We start from the raw sequence: 15,739 nt of genomic DNA, 5'->3' as shown, positions 1-15,739 counted from the left end.
TTACGCGGAAAAAAGTGATGAGTCATAAAAATGTTATACTACAGTTTTTTTCGATTATTTCAACCTCCAACGGCAACATTTCGGAGGATTTTCAGGAACATTTTCAAAGTTTTGTGGAGGTAAAAGGAACCTGCGATCTCCGGTGTCATGTTACGCAGTAATGCATGTATTATTCCTATAAGCACTATGGGAGTTAACATCTGAGGTCATCAGTCCCGTAGAACTTAGAACTACTTAAACCTAACTAAACTAAGGGCATCAAACACATCCATGCCCGAAGCAGGATTCGAACCTGCGACCGTAGCTGTCGCGCGGTTCCAGACTGAAGCGCCTAGAACCGCTCGGTCACAACGGTCGGCTATTCATATTTCCCATTTATCTTTGTGCTGAACTTAAAATATTTACACAAAAGTGAAAATGTCGACAGTATGCGCTGTGTGTCTTGTTTGGGAACAAACGTGTTCCATAAAGTCAGGATATCTGTTATTGTGAAAGGTGTTGTGTCCATCCCACTCGTCGCTCACAGGGTGCCTAAATGATGCTGCGTTGTCGGAGTGCTATACAACAATTCAAGCAAATAAGATTAACAGCTTTTATTACAGCTAAGAAGGCTGACAATACTTAGGCTTTAACTGTGTCACAAACGATGGGCGACATGCAAATAAGTGATGTTCTTCGCTATAGACATTGTCTTAGGAAGCAACGGTTATGGTTCACTAATAACTGTTCTGCAAGTACCGGTCTACAACTGAGGGAATACTATCCTAATATTGAGCGGCCGAGGCTGGCAGGACGGGCTCTTACATTATTCTCTTGTAGAGGCCACTGCTGTCGTGGTGCGGTCCTAATCAGCGCACCATTGGCCGACGTCGTTTCACCGCCTTCTCTTCTCTTACGTTCTTCATCTTCGTTCCGGCGCTTGTGGTACGTAGGTAATGTCCATTTCACTCCGCGCCCTAAAGTCTGCTTTGTTCTGTCTCGTGTTGGTTTTGCCGGCACTGTTCTGTGTTAACAGTGATGCACTACAGTATGGGTCGGTTTACTGTTTGTGGTGTACGTTTTGTTGATTTTCACGGAAACAAAGATAATACAGGTAAAAAAAATCTGAATTACAGTTGCAGACCGAAGCGACGAATCAAAATATGAACCAAGGCTGGGATTCGAAACCGGGTCTCCTGCTCATTAGGCAAATGCGCTAACCCCTTGACCACCAAGGCACAGGTGGTTTGCACAACTGCACAGACTACCTAGCACGTCTCCCTCCTTATTGAAATTCCCACTCACCCGCCCCCCCCCCCCCCCCCGTGCACTTGTGCAAAGCCATTGTGCCCGGGTGGTGTAGTGGTTAGTGCATCTCCAAAGTGAGCAGGAGACCTGGGTTAGAATCACGGCCTTCACAGAAATTTTCATTCGTCGCTTTAGTCTGCATACACACATCATAGATGTTTTTGACTTGAGAAGCTCTCTTGTACATATCGCTGCCCACCTGGTTACCCGAGCGGTCTAACGCACGGCTTTCCGGAGCAGGGAGGAGCGCCTGGTCCCCGGCACGAATCCACCCGGCGAACTTGTGTCGAGGTCCGGTGAGCTGGCCAGTCTGTGGATGGTTTTTAGGCGGTTTTCCATCTGCCTCGGCGAATGCGGGCTGGTTCCCCTTATTCAGCCTCAGCTGCACTATGTCGCCAATTGCTGCGCAAACAAGTTCTCCACGTACGCGTACACCACTATTACTCTACCACGCAAACATAGGGGCTACACTCGTCTCGTGTGAGATGTTCCCTGGGGGCAGGGGAGGGGGGTCCACCGGGGGGGCCGAACAGCACGATAACCCTGGGTTTTCGGTGTGGGGTGGCGGAGGGGTGAAGTGGACTGCGCAGTCGTCGCGGGGTTGTGGCCTACTGCGGCTGCGGCAGGAACGGAGCGTCTCCGTCGTTTCTAGGTCCCCGGTTCACATACAACATGCAACCATATAGTTTGCTTAATTGCATTATCACTCTGTAAAGAGCTACTACATACCACGTGCCTCTTATGACAAATCTCGGAACAATCATCGAAATTTTGTCTTGCAGTTCAGTTTCACCTGTACATGTTGCCTTCCAATATTGATTGTCGGACTTAGTGGTCTAGTGCGAGCATGGAGTTATACATGGTAAAAAGTGTAGGGGTAGACGGAGATTTCCGGCCGGGGTGGCCGAGCGGTTCTACGCGCTACAGTCTGGAACCGCGTGACCGCTACGGTCGAAGGGTTCGAATCCTGCCTCGGGCATGGATGTGTGTGATGTCCTTAGGTTAGTTAGGTTTAAGTAGTTCTAAGTTATAGGGGGCTGATGACCTCAGAAGTTAAGTCCCATAGTGCTCAGAGCCTTTTCAACCATTTTTTTTTAGACGGAGATTGAACACCGACAAATAATTGAGGACGAACGGTGCAAGTGCTACTCTGAGATGAGGAGGTTATTACAGGAGAGAAATTCGTCACGAGCCACATCAAACCCGTCAGAAGACTGATGACTCCAAAAAGAGTAAATAGATAATCAAAAGTCACCACCTCCCTTCGACCCGAGGTACAGGGTTAAAACTGCCTCTACTTTTTTAAATCAAAGAAAAAACTAGCGGCGAAATTGATAACATTACACAAAACACACCGAGACATATGTAGCCAGGCAGATCCAAACATCTACATCTATATCTACATGGATACCCTACAAATCACATTTAAGTATAATTCTCTATTATTCCAATCTCGTATAGTGCGAAAAGAACGAACACCTATATCTTTCCGTACGAACTCTGATTTCCCTTATTTTATCGTGGCGATCGTTTCTCCCTATGTACGTCGGTGTCAACAAAACATTTTCACATTCGTAGGAGATAGTTGGTTCAAATGGCTCTGAGCACTATGCGACTTAACTTCTGAGGTCATCAGTCGCCTAGAACTTAGAACTACTTAAACCTAACTAACCTAAGGACATCACACACATCCATGCCCAAGGCAGGATTCGAACCTGCGACCGTAGCGGTCGCTTGGTTCCAGACTGTAGCGCCTAGAACCGCAAGATAGTTGGTGATTGGAATTTCGTGAGAAGATCCCGTCGCAGCGAAAGACACCTCTGTTTTAATGATGTCTAACCCAAATTCTGTACCTCTTCAGTGACACTCTCTCCCATATTTCGCGATAATACAAAACGTGCTGCCCTTCTTTGAACTTTTTCGATGTACTCCGTCAGTCCTATCTGGTAAGGACTCCACACAGCGAAGCAGTATTCTAAAAGAGAACGGACAAGCGTAGTGTAGGGAATCTCCTTAGTAGGTCTGTTACATTTTCCGAGTGTCCTGCCAATAAAACGCTGTCTTTGGTTAGCCTTCCCCAGAACTTTTTCTATGTGTTCCTTCCAATTGAAGTTGTTCGTAATTCCTAGGTACTTAGTTGAATTTACAGCCTTTAGATTTGACTGATTTATCGCATAAGCGACGAATTCCTTTTAGCACTCACATGGATAACTCCATACTTTTCGTAATTTAGGGTCGACTGCCGACTTTCGCATCATTCAGATATCTTTTCTAAAACGTTTTGCAATTTTTTTTATCTTCTCATGACTTTATTAGTCGATAAACGACAGCGTCGTCTGCAAACAACCTAAGGCGGCTGCTCAAATTGTCTCCCAAACCATTTATATAGATAAGGAGCAGCAAAGGGCCTATAACACTACCTTGGGGAATGCCAGAAATCACTTCTGTTTTACTCGATGACTTTCCGTCAATTACAACGAACTGTGACCTCTCTGACAGGAAACAACAAATCCAGTCACATAACTGAGACGATATTTCATAAGCACGCAATTTCACTACAAGCCGCTTGTGTGGTACGGTGTCAAAAGCCTTCCGGAAATCCAGAAATACGGAATCGACCTGAAATCACTTGTCAATAGCACTCAGCACTTCATGCGAATAAAGAACTAGCTGTGTTTCACAAGAACGATGTTTTCAAAACCCATTTTGAATGTGTGTCAATAGACCGTTTTCTTCAAGGTAATTCATAATGTTCGAACACAATATATGTTCCAAAATCCTGCTGTATATCGACGAAAATGATATGGGCATGTAATTAAGTGGAATACTCCTACTACCTTTCTTGAATATCGGTGTACCCTGTGCAACTTTCCAGCCTTTGGGACCGGATCTTTCGTCGAGCGAACGGTGTAATATTGTAACTTTAATTTTGTTATGTTGATGTGTAAAGTTGTAACTTTAATTTGGTATGCTGAAATCGGTGCTAATAGACAATGAAAGTGGGTTAAAAGCCGTGATCTGTCTGGGGACGTTAACTGTGGATTACTGGGCAACTGTTTCATCAGATATTTAGTCTAGGTTTACCAAGCAGACTAACATTAATGATAATCTTTTAATAGTCATACAAAACCGATAATATATATATATATAAAAAGGAGAATTTAAATAAAAGGAAAGAAATCAGTTTATATTTGGAAATTTATTTTAAGATTGTTCATTGAAATTTCAGCATATTATACGTGAGTTATAACTGAGCTGGTGCCTTATTTACGATTAAAAAAGAATGTGAGATTGTACTTTTACGGAACACATAAAATATGGACCCAAGATTGGGAGACTGGATACAACACTGCATTCATAAAATAACACACGAAGAACATTGAAACATAAGCAAGAAGAAATTAACCACAACCAACAGATTCAGTTTTTACCCAAAGAAATTACGTTCATACCACAATCCTGTCCGTCATGTAATTACCACACACTGGTATACTAAATTCATATTAACTCTTTGTGAAGTCTTCGCAAAAAGAATAGCTGAGGGTTACTTTGATGATTACATCACATGCTCCACGTGGTCAACTTGGTTTACACAAAGCCTACAACTCCACAATAATTTTGATAATTAAAATACATTAGATCGAAAAGCAATTGACAAAAGAAAAACCTTGAACTGGTTACTAACGTCTTACTATTAACCTGATGGGTCAAACAGTTATATAAGCACGTGGTAGTGGTCTCGCAAAGTACACCCCACGTGGGTTGACCATAAAGAAAAGCATAAAGAAAAGTTGCTATATTAAAAAAAATATTCTCAAGACGAGACGTTATAATCTCACGCACATTCGGATTTAAGATTGATGAACTTAGTTAGAGTTACTGATCAACACGTGGTTCCACTTTACTCACAAAGTAGTAACAAAGCAACTACCGCAAAATAATCTGAATTTAACACGAGAATTACACTCCGCTGCACTTTAAGATAGCATTAGATATTTTAGAGCTAAACCTGAAATCAAGGTGATTAAATTTTCAGTTAGGCTGAACTTAAGAAATCCATTGTTCTACGGACTTAACAGACACGCGCTTAGCCCGAGATCTTACCACTTCCGACGCTCGCCACGGCCACACTGCAACTGCTCTACTGCCGAGCGTGCTTCGTGAGGGTGGCTCACAAAGACCAACGGAAGTGGCCAGAGGGGCAGCTTCCTATACCAACATGACAACGGACGGACAGGACCATACTAAGGATAGAAACCTCTTTGCTTGTAGGAAGCGTAGCTACCTGTTCCGACGTTGGTCCTACTGTTCTCTAGCAGACAGCCTTGTCTGCTACCCTCAAGCATGCAACTAGAAATACATATACTCATTCATCCTCTCACACAAAAGAGAAGGGGGATGACAGTATCTTATCACATACAGTATATAATAGAAAGCGGATGTAGGTTTCGTATGAGACTGTGTGACATGAATTACATATAAGAATTACATATAAACTGTGCTTTAAAGTGTAGTAGTGTGACAGATCGTTCTTGTTTATGTGTAAAAGTAACACGTTCCACTGCTCAGTCTCCTCCCAGATAGCCAGAAACGCCACAGTACATTTAGAAGAGGAATTTATTCCATAAATGGCAACAGATTTAAGAAATTAAACATGAAAGGAATCCAACAGAGACCTTTCATAACCCCAACGCTCCGGGAAAAGACTGTGCAGGGAATTTTCTGGCCATGCTAGGACATTCCCAAGCAGGCTTCTCACACCCTACTTAAACCAAAAGTGTAAAAGAAAAGGCAAAAGGACACCAGCTACTTGCTAAAACACAATAATTTCAACACATCTTTAGAATCTACCAATTTCAAACAAAAAAAAGAACACAATCTGTGACACCTATTTAAAAGGTAGTGTAGACCTAATTCGATCAGCAAGTAAAAACAATGGTTCCTGTGTCATTAATATGAAAACAATTTCTGGTTGTTACCCTTATGGAGTTCACCAGTATTTGCTCATTGCAAGAGCCAACTGATCACAGGAAAATTTATGATTGTTTATTAACAAGCAAAATTTATGAAAATAGCAAAGGTGCCACAGCAATTAAAAAAAGAACATCAAATAACATCGGTATTAAAAAGCAGAACATAACAATGCACAATCTGCAAAAGCAACAAAATGATAAGAGAAAAAACATGTATTACAAAGAGGTTATCGCAAAAAAATTCTATATCGTATAAAACTAATAATTTGTAGAATAAAAATAACTATGGGGCACTCATTTAATCACTCTACTATATTTCAATTAGCTAGCAAACAATGAGCACTGTCATTATACTGAAACTACAATAATTATGTGATTGTTACCCTTAAGGGGTTCCTCACAGTAAATATGCCCCATGCAAAGGCTAATCGATCACAGTTCAATGAGAATAAAAAGCTATCTGACTGATAAACGAAGCAATGCCACAGCAATGAATTTACGAAACAAAATATCACAAATCTAATACATCACACAAAAACAAACATTGATAAATAAAACAGTACAATAGTCAACATCTAAAACAAAAAAAAACACCTATAAATAAAACACCTGCAAAACACAAGATTCAAAGTCTAAAAAAGATAAATAGAACACCTGCAAAATACAAGAGTCAGTCTAATAAACACCAATAAATCGAACTCCTGCAAAACACACGAGTCAGAGTTTCTCTGACAGAAACACACGTATATGCACTGGACTAAGAACCGTATAATCACTGTTCACTGACACACTCAGTACTTCCACTGTTCCGAGGCACAATATAGGGGAAAGAGGGGGGGTTCGTCGCCGCAGCTGTCAGTAGGGATTTTTTTTTGTCCATCTGTTGCGTGCGATCCCGCCGTCTCTGCCCTCTCATGAAGTTTCTCCCGTGTCACGTCATCTCGATTTGGTTCCATGTTTGTGTTGTCAAATTCGTGCGGTATCCTCGTTTGACACGTCAGGTTGATATTCCTGGGCAAGGATGACACTTAATGGCTCTTCTTTTGTGCCACCCTTAGCGACCAGAGAACATCGAACCATGATTTACTGTCGCTTGACAGTGGGCATCCGTCAGGAGATGTTGATAGGCGTCATTGAAGTCTGCCAGTTACTCTGGACAGTATGTGTCAAAAGGCTCCACGCCCTTTGTGTTGTTACACCGTGGCCGTCTCGTCACGGTCGCGTGCGTGTGGTGCGTTGCCAGCAGATGGATTTCCGCGCGGTGGACCGCTTGCCCATCTCAGGTCATCGCCTCGAGGAAGGGTCGCCCGGGGCGGCCGCCCATTAGCTCCAGGTACAAGGGAAAGTGTTTGCCGCGTACCTTCTTTTGTTGTCGGCCGCGCTCCCGAAGTGGCCCGGTTGACAGCGTGTCCTGCTGGGAAACCCGCCAGTTTACAACTAGTCCGGCTGCTCCCGCTGTCTCTTAAGAGTTTTGCCGGTTCGCTTTCACGTTGTCAACTGCATTCACAGAAATTTTTCATCATCCTTATGTGATTATACAATGTCATACATAATACCACTTAGTATTGTCTTTCACAATTTTTAAGAACAAAGTGAGACTTAATATTTTTTTTAAAAAAAAATAAAAAAATTAGATGAATCGACAATATAAAATAAAATTTAAATGACTTGACAATGTAAAAAAAATAAAAGTGAAATGACTTGACAGTATAAAAATAAAAATTTAAATGAAATGACAATATAATATTTAAATCCACATCACTAATGTGGTTCACTTACGTTTAAATAAATCAAATGCTATTTATTAATTCACTAAAATGAATAGGATTATGCCTTGTGCAAGTATAGGTCAGGACAGCATAGGGTTCACATGTTATTTACACACACATACATGCACACCTGTTGTCTATTCTACAAACTAACTACCCATAAACATGCATTACTCAATATTCTACTTCTATCCACTACTAGTTAAGCCAATAAGCTACTTCAATGCTATTTCAACACCGTGTATATACCACTACAACATTGTTCTAATTCGTCCTCTTCTTGACGCTCGTGGCATACGTCTTGTCACATGATAAATATGGAGAACTTTCCTTAAACATACACATTAAAAAGAACAATGGTTATTTACACGCCAAAACATTTATACCAGTTCGCACACCTGAAAAGAGACTCGCAATTATACATTTATCATACTCGTATATTCACACATAAAACAGTAAGAAAATTTCACCAAAAATTACGTTATCACAACAATTAATCACGCAGATGACTCTGAGAAGGTAAAAAATATTTGCATTATACAGGTTCTATTACATTTTCTTACCCATTTTGCTGCGATTTCGTTCCTTCTTTACGTTACCTTTCGCTTCCAAATCAGTTATTTCGCCTGTGGTGGTTATTCTGGATTCATTTCTCATGAATGGCAAAATTGTGGTCACCTCTATTCTGTAAAACAGTATCATCTTAACATATTGAACTTACAACAGACACAAAAGATCCGAATCCTCCTGTAGTTTATATGACAAATGTTTTGCTTTATCCTTATTGCCTTAAACCAAGCTTTCCTTCGTTCCCATAATCAAAATTATTTAATCATCCTCTACCTTCAAGAGGGAAATTTCCTCAGTACAAATCATATAGGCTGCAGTGCATCCCGCACCAGCGAAAACAGTAAGCTGTAATGCTCACAGCATCAGCAAAACACATAAACGTCGCTTTTCTAGGACAAGTATTAACGCAGAATATTTTTTTTTTTTTTTTTTTTTTAGGCTTTGGCTCAACATCAATCAAGACTACAAAAAGGATCCATATTTCCGTTCCATTCTCCATTTGCTGAAAAGCTGCTCGTATTTGACTACCACAATAATATTTCAGAGCCACGTAAATTACACAAACCACAATTCTTCTTTCACCTTGAAGGGAATCAATATACTTACGAAATCCACAGACAGCACTTTACGTACTCAGCTATAAAGAACAAAAAAAAGACATATATCATCAATATTAACATATCATCGCATATTGGAAGCCAATGGTTCAACAATCGTATTATCGCATCCTGTTTTCAAGATTCCAAACTTACTCATTCCTTTCTCAGAGTTCTCCTATCTTAAAATATTCATACAGCACGCATACTATAGTAAGAGATCCTCATTTATACTGACAGATATAGAATAGTAATAGATAGATAGTAGCACTGAAAGCAGAAAATCGGAAACAAGGCTACTAACAGCTGGGGACCTGGGTTTGCCAGACCCATAATACCCATAGATCGGATATTCCCCTGAGTTTCATCTTAACATGTATTTGTCACTTGTCCTACGCCCCAGTCTGCTTCAATCGTTCTACTTGCTGTTCCAGCGCATGAATCGCTAGACTGTTGTCCGCTGTTGTGTTGCTAACGGACGTGGGACAATGCGTTTCCGCCTCTTGGACGCTCGAGAGTACCTGCTGGTGTTCCCTTTGGCATTCTTCTCTCAGCTCTTGGAAATTCCTAAGTAGCCGTTCTTCGCTTTCTTCAGACTCGGCATCGCCACTACGCCTGCCCCGTTCCAAGGCTTGCAGACGGTCATCGATTTGTTCAAATGCACGGCCCAACTCCTTCATAATATCACCCTTCACTTCACTTGCCAGACCGCTCATTCTTTGTGCGACACCATCGGACACTCTCTGCATCGACCCGCCAACCTTATTTCTCTGCTGTATTAGTTTTTCGTCTATTTGTCCGCCTAGCTCGCGGATCGATTTTTCAGATTTCTGCGTCATTTGTTCGCCTAGCTCTCGGATCGATTTTTCGGATGATTCTTTTTGTTCTCGGAACGATTTTTCAGATTTCTGCGTCATTTGATCGCCTAGCTCTCGGATCGATTTTTCAGATTTCTGGGTCATTTGTTCCCCTAGCTCGCAGATCGATTTTTCAAAGCTCTGCATCATTTGTTCCCCTAGCTCGCGGATCGATTTTTCAAATTTCTCTGCGTTTTCTTTATTTTGTTGCAATAAGGCTTTCATGAGTTCTGCCAAATCAATTTGGTTAGTAGGAGGCAAATTTATTTCTGGCTCTGATGTAAGCCCGTTCGTGCTGTTTTGCATTTCGTCTGAAGTATTCCCCATTGCATTTTCGGAACCGGCCGACGCGTTAATATTGGAAATCAAATTATCCGCTTGGTCCATGTTGCTTAGGTTGTCGGACCGCTTACTTTTAGTTTGGTTACGTGTCTGCATTAGTGCAATTTATAACCGGTATGCGACACACTAATCAAAATAAATGTGTCCCACAAAAATTACAACAGTCACACGAAAGATACCCAACCTAGTACGCACTTTTTCACACACAAAACAAATTTTTATCTTAGATCGAAACAGTGGAATTTACAAGCGAGAATAAAAAACACACAGACATATAAAACACACAAATATAAAAAACAAAACAAGACAAACAACGCATCGCCGATCAACAACGCCGTGAATCTTTTGAAAGTCTGCTCGGAAACAACGCAGAAGTTGTTTGAGCGCTGTAGGGAAAAAAAATTAAGATTATAACACGCTCGCAATCTAACATTTCAGAGATTCCAGAGTCTAGCGGAATCACAGAACAGGGTCGCCATGTGTAATGTTGTAACTTTAATTTTGTTATGTTGATGTGTAAAGTTGTAACTTTAATTTGGTATGCTGAAATCGGTGCTAATAGACAATGAAAGTGGGTTAAAAGCCGTGATCTGTCTGGGGACGTTAACTGTGGATTACTGGGCAACTGTTTCATCAGATATTTAGTCTAGGTTTACCAAGCAGACTAACATTAATGATAATCTTTTAATAGTCATACAAAACCGGTAATATATATATATATATATATATATAAAGGAGAATTTAAATAAAAGGAAAGAAATCAGTTTATATTTGGAAATTTATTTTAAGATTGTTCATTGAAATTTCAGCATATTATACGTGAGTTATAACTGAGCTGGTGCCTTATTTACGATTAAAAAAAAATGTGAGATTGTAATTTTACGGAACACATAAAATATGGACCCAAGATTGGGAGACTGGATACAACACTGCATTCATAAAATAACACACGAAGAACATTGAAACATAAGCAAGAAGAAATTAACCACAACCAACAGATTCAGTTTTTACCCAAAGAAATTACGTTCATACCACAATCCTGTCCGTCATGTAATTACCACACACTGGTATACTAAATTCATATTAACTCTTTGTGAAGTCTTCGCAAAAAGAATAGCTGAGGGTTACTTTGATGATTACATCACATGCTCCACGTGGTCAACTTGGTTTACACAAAGCCTACAACTCCACAATAATTTTGATAATTAAAATACATTAGATCGAAAAGCAATTGACAAAAGAAAAACCTTGAACTGGTTACTAACGTCTTACTATTAACCTGATGGGTCAAACAGTTATATAAGCACGTGGTAGTGGTCTCGCAAAGTACACCCCACGTGGGTTGACCATAAAGAAAAGCATAAAGAAAAGTTGCTATATTAAAAAAAATATTCTCAAGACGAGACGTTATAATCTCACGCACATTCGGATTTAAGATTGATGAACTTAGTTAGAGTTACTGATCAACACGTGGTTCCACTTTACTCACAAAGTAGTAACAAAGCAACTACCGCAAAATAATCTGAATTTAACACGAGAATTACACTCCGCTGCACTTTAAGATAGCATTAGATATTTTAGAGCTAAACCTGAAATCAAGGTGATTAAATTTTCAGTTAGGCTGAACTTAAGAAATCCATTGTTCTACGGACTTAACAGACACGCGCTTAGCCGGAGATCTTACCACTTCCGACGCTCGCCACGGCCACACTGCAACTGCTCTACTGCCGAGCGTGCTTCGTGAGGGTGGCTCACAAAGACCAACGGAAGTGGCCAGAGGGGCAGCTTCCTATACCAACATGACAACGGACGGACAGGACCATACTAAGGATAGAAACCTCTTTGCTTTTAGGAAGCGTAGCTACCTGTTCCAACGTTGGTCCTACTGTTCTCTAGCAGACAGCCTTGTCTGCTACCCTCAAGCATGCAACTAGAAATACATATGCTCATTCATCCTCTCACACAAAAGAGAAGGGGGATGACAGTATCTTATCATATACAGTATATAATAGAAAGCGGATGTAGGTTTCGTATGAGACTGTGTGACATGAATTACATATAAGAATTACATATAAACTGTGCTTTAAAGTGTAGTAGTGTGACAGATCGTTCTTGTTTATGTGTAAAAGTAACACGTTCCACTGCTCAGTCTCCTCCCAGATAGTCAGAAACGCCACAGTACATTTAGAAGAGGAATTTATTCCATAAATGGCAACAGATTTAAGAAATTAAACATGAAAGGAATCCAACAGAGACCTTTCAACGGTTGTACATGATTGTTAAGTATTGAGCTAATGTAGAAGCATACTCTGAAAGGAACCTAATTGGTATACAGTCTGGACCAGAAGTTTTGCTTTTATTAAGTGATATAAGTTGCTTCACTATTCAGAGGATATTTACTTCTACGTCATTCATGTTGGCAGCTTTTATTGATTCCAATTCTGGAATATTTACTTCGTCTTCTTTTGTGAAGGCACTTTGGGAGGCTGTATTTAGTAACTCTGCTTTGGCAGCACTGTCTTCGACAGCATCTCCATAGCCATCGCGCAGAGAAGGCAGTGATTGTTTCTTGCCGCTAACATACTTCATATACGACTAGAATCTCTTTGGGTTTTCTGCCAGGTTTCGAGACAATGTTTCGTTGTGGAAACTCTTATATGCGTCTCGCATTGAAGTCTGCGCTAAATTTCGAGCTTGTGTAAAAGATCACCAATCTTGGGGATTTTGCGTCTGTTTAAATTTGGTATGTTTGCTTTTATTGTTTCTGCAAAAGTGTTCTGACCCGTTTTGTGTACCAAGGAGGATCAGCTCCGTCGTTTGTTAATTTGTTTGGTGTAAATCTCTCAATTGCTGCCGTTGCTATTTCTTTGAATTCAAGCCACATCTGATCTACACTTACATTATTAATTTGGAGGGAGTGGAGATTGTCTCTCAGGAAGGCGTCTAGTGAATTTTTATCTCCTTTTTCGAATAGATATATTTTTCGTTTATGTTTGAGGATTTGGGGGTTACATTATTCAGTTTCGCTACGACAACCCATTGTTCGCTAATCCCTTTATCCGTTTTGATGCTCGTTATTAACTCAGTAATGGTACTGTGGTGTTGTCTTTCACATTAAGACGGGCATATTTCTCCAAAGCAGTATTGATTAGGTCAAAATCAATAGTCCAGACGAAGGTATAGCTCAAAAATTTGCGAGCAAAGCTATCTATGCCCAGCTTTTGAAGCAATTGTCCCAGGATATACAAAAGAGCATTTCATCGTTATTTTTTTAAAAATAATTTCGTGATGTCTTCAGCTGACATTCTCTTCATTTGATATACGACTTTATAATTTCGGCCGTTTCAAGTTATCTAAAACGGAGGCATTATACACTGCGTGCATTATCACTTACGAATTTAACATAGGTACAAGTCATATACTAGGAATGTTATAACTTACGTTATGGAATATTCTTTAATGGTATATGATACCATGTACCTCTTTCCTCGTAGGACAGCATGTAATTTTCATGAAGTAAATTAGAAACAGTGTTTCGGTATTTTAGGAACACATTATTTTTGAGCAGTTGTTGCAAAGCTCTTATATACAATGTTATTAACGTGCTTCCACTTGGAAGATTATAATTATTTTACGGAAACTTTTTAATTGAGCTATATATGTCTCTGATATCAATTTTATTTAATTGTAGTTCAGCATTGGTGTAAATATGACTGTACGTAATTTCCTAAAAAAACTTGTAAATATTAGTTCAGTTATTGTCGGAGCAAGCCATTATTGAATACTTGTTAGAGAGATCATATATGTTAAAGTCGATCACAGTACTACATTGAAACAGTTAATGAAAATGGACTAAAACCTTTCATGACCTGCGCTATGTCTGCGTGATCTTTCTCATTACAGTCATATTTATTACTTAGTATAACAAAGCTATCTAGAAATTTTTTCATATCGAAGGTCTTTTTCTTCATTTCTGTCTGACAGGTATATCAAATTTCTGTAACTTTTGTAATATATGTGATGATTTATTAATAGTAGACATTTTCTGCCTGGTGTCTTTTTAAGTGTGCAGCAAAGGTGGATGGGCTACTGTCGTTTATTCTCGTTTGTTCTTTGGTTCAAATGGCTCTGAGCACTATGGGACTAAACTTCTGAGGTCAACAGTCCCCTAGAACTTAAAACTACGTAAACCTAACTAAGCTAAGGACATCACACACGTCCATGCCCGAGGCAGGATTCGAAACTGCGACCGTAGCGGTCGCGCGGTTCCAGACTGTAGCGCCTAGAACCGCTCGTCCACTCCGGCCGGCTCGTTTGTTCTTTAAACCATGTACAAATTTTCCTTCCTGTGTGTACAATTATACATCCAATAAAAACGTCAACCGAAGACGTGATGAAATCATTTAAAGAACTCATTGCAGCTGCAGACCCACCGCATTGAAAATTTTATTATTAATATAAGTACATCATCATTAATATTGCTTTAATTGGGAATGTGCATATTGTGTACCAACGGCATTTCATCACCTTTTACTGTGTTACCAGTAGCGTATTTATAGCACACATCTTTGTATCCTGTGTTACATTTTCGTCTCGTTTACTTATTTCAGTATACCCTGGATGTAAATTTTGTTTTATCTCAGAATCTGTCCTTCGTGCCGAGGAACGTCTTAAACTAATGCACACTCTGTGTGATCAAAACAAACATATTTCCAGTGCTGCGATAGCTGTGTTGGTACGTATCGAAAGCAATAAATTAAAAATAATAGCAAAAAGTCTTTCATTGCAGACCACTGATAGTTTTATATTTCAATAAAAGTAAGAGCATTTGGTGGCAAAACATTCATTTTCTTGTAGTTACAAAGACGGAATTAAAATGCTTTCGGTATTTATAAAGCAACAACCGACAATATGACCACACAAATGAAGAGTACTCTCTGAGCAGTTGCCATAATAGGACCCGAATTCTAATTTCTCTCTGACGAGCTTTCAGAGGCCAGCGCTCCCTCGGACCAAAATATCGCTGAACAATATCGAAAATTTTATCGTTGACTTCGCATCTACCTTGTATTTGTATGTCATTAGCCGCCATGGCTCGTGACATATTTTTCCTTGATTCAGACGGTACTCGTCGACCATTGTTTGATAATGGTACATGAAGTTCAGAACTCAAATATCGATTAGTCAAAGCTCTTTGATGCAACTCTAAAAATTCTCGAGATAGTCGGCTTTTAATTTTTCCGATAAAATAAGGTAGATTTTCCGACAAGCAGCGTGACTCTGTCGTAGAGTGCTTGTTTACCACGTGTGGGTTAGCCGGCCGGGGTGACCGAGCAGTTCTAGGC

The sequence above is a fragment of the Schistocerca cancellata genome, chromosome 7, assembly GCF_023864275.1.
Source record: "Schistocerca cancellata isolate TAMUIC-IGC-003103 chromosome 7, iqSchCanc2.1, whole genome shotgun sequence".
NCBI classification, from domain to species: Eukaryota; Metazoa; Arthropoda; class Insecta; order Orthoptera; family Acrididae; genus Schistocerca; species Schistocerca cancellata.
This window is presented reverse-complemented; position numbering follows the sequence as displayed.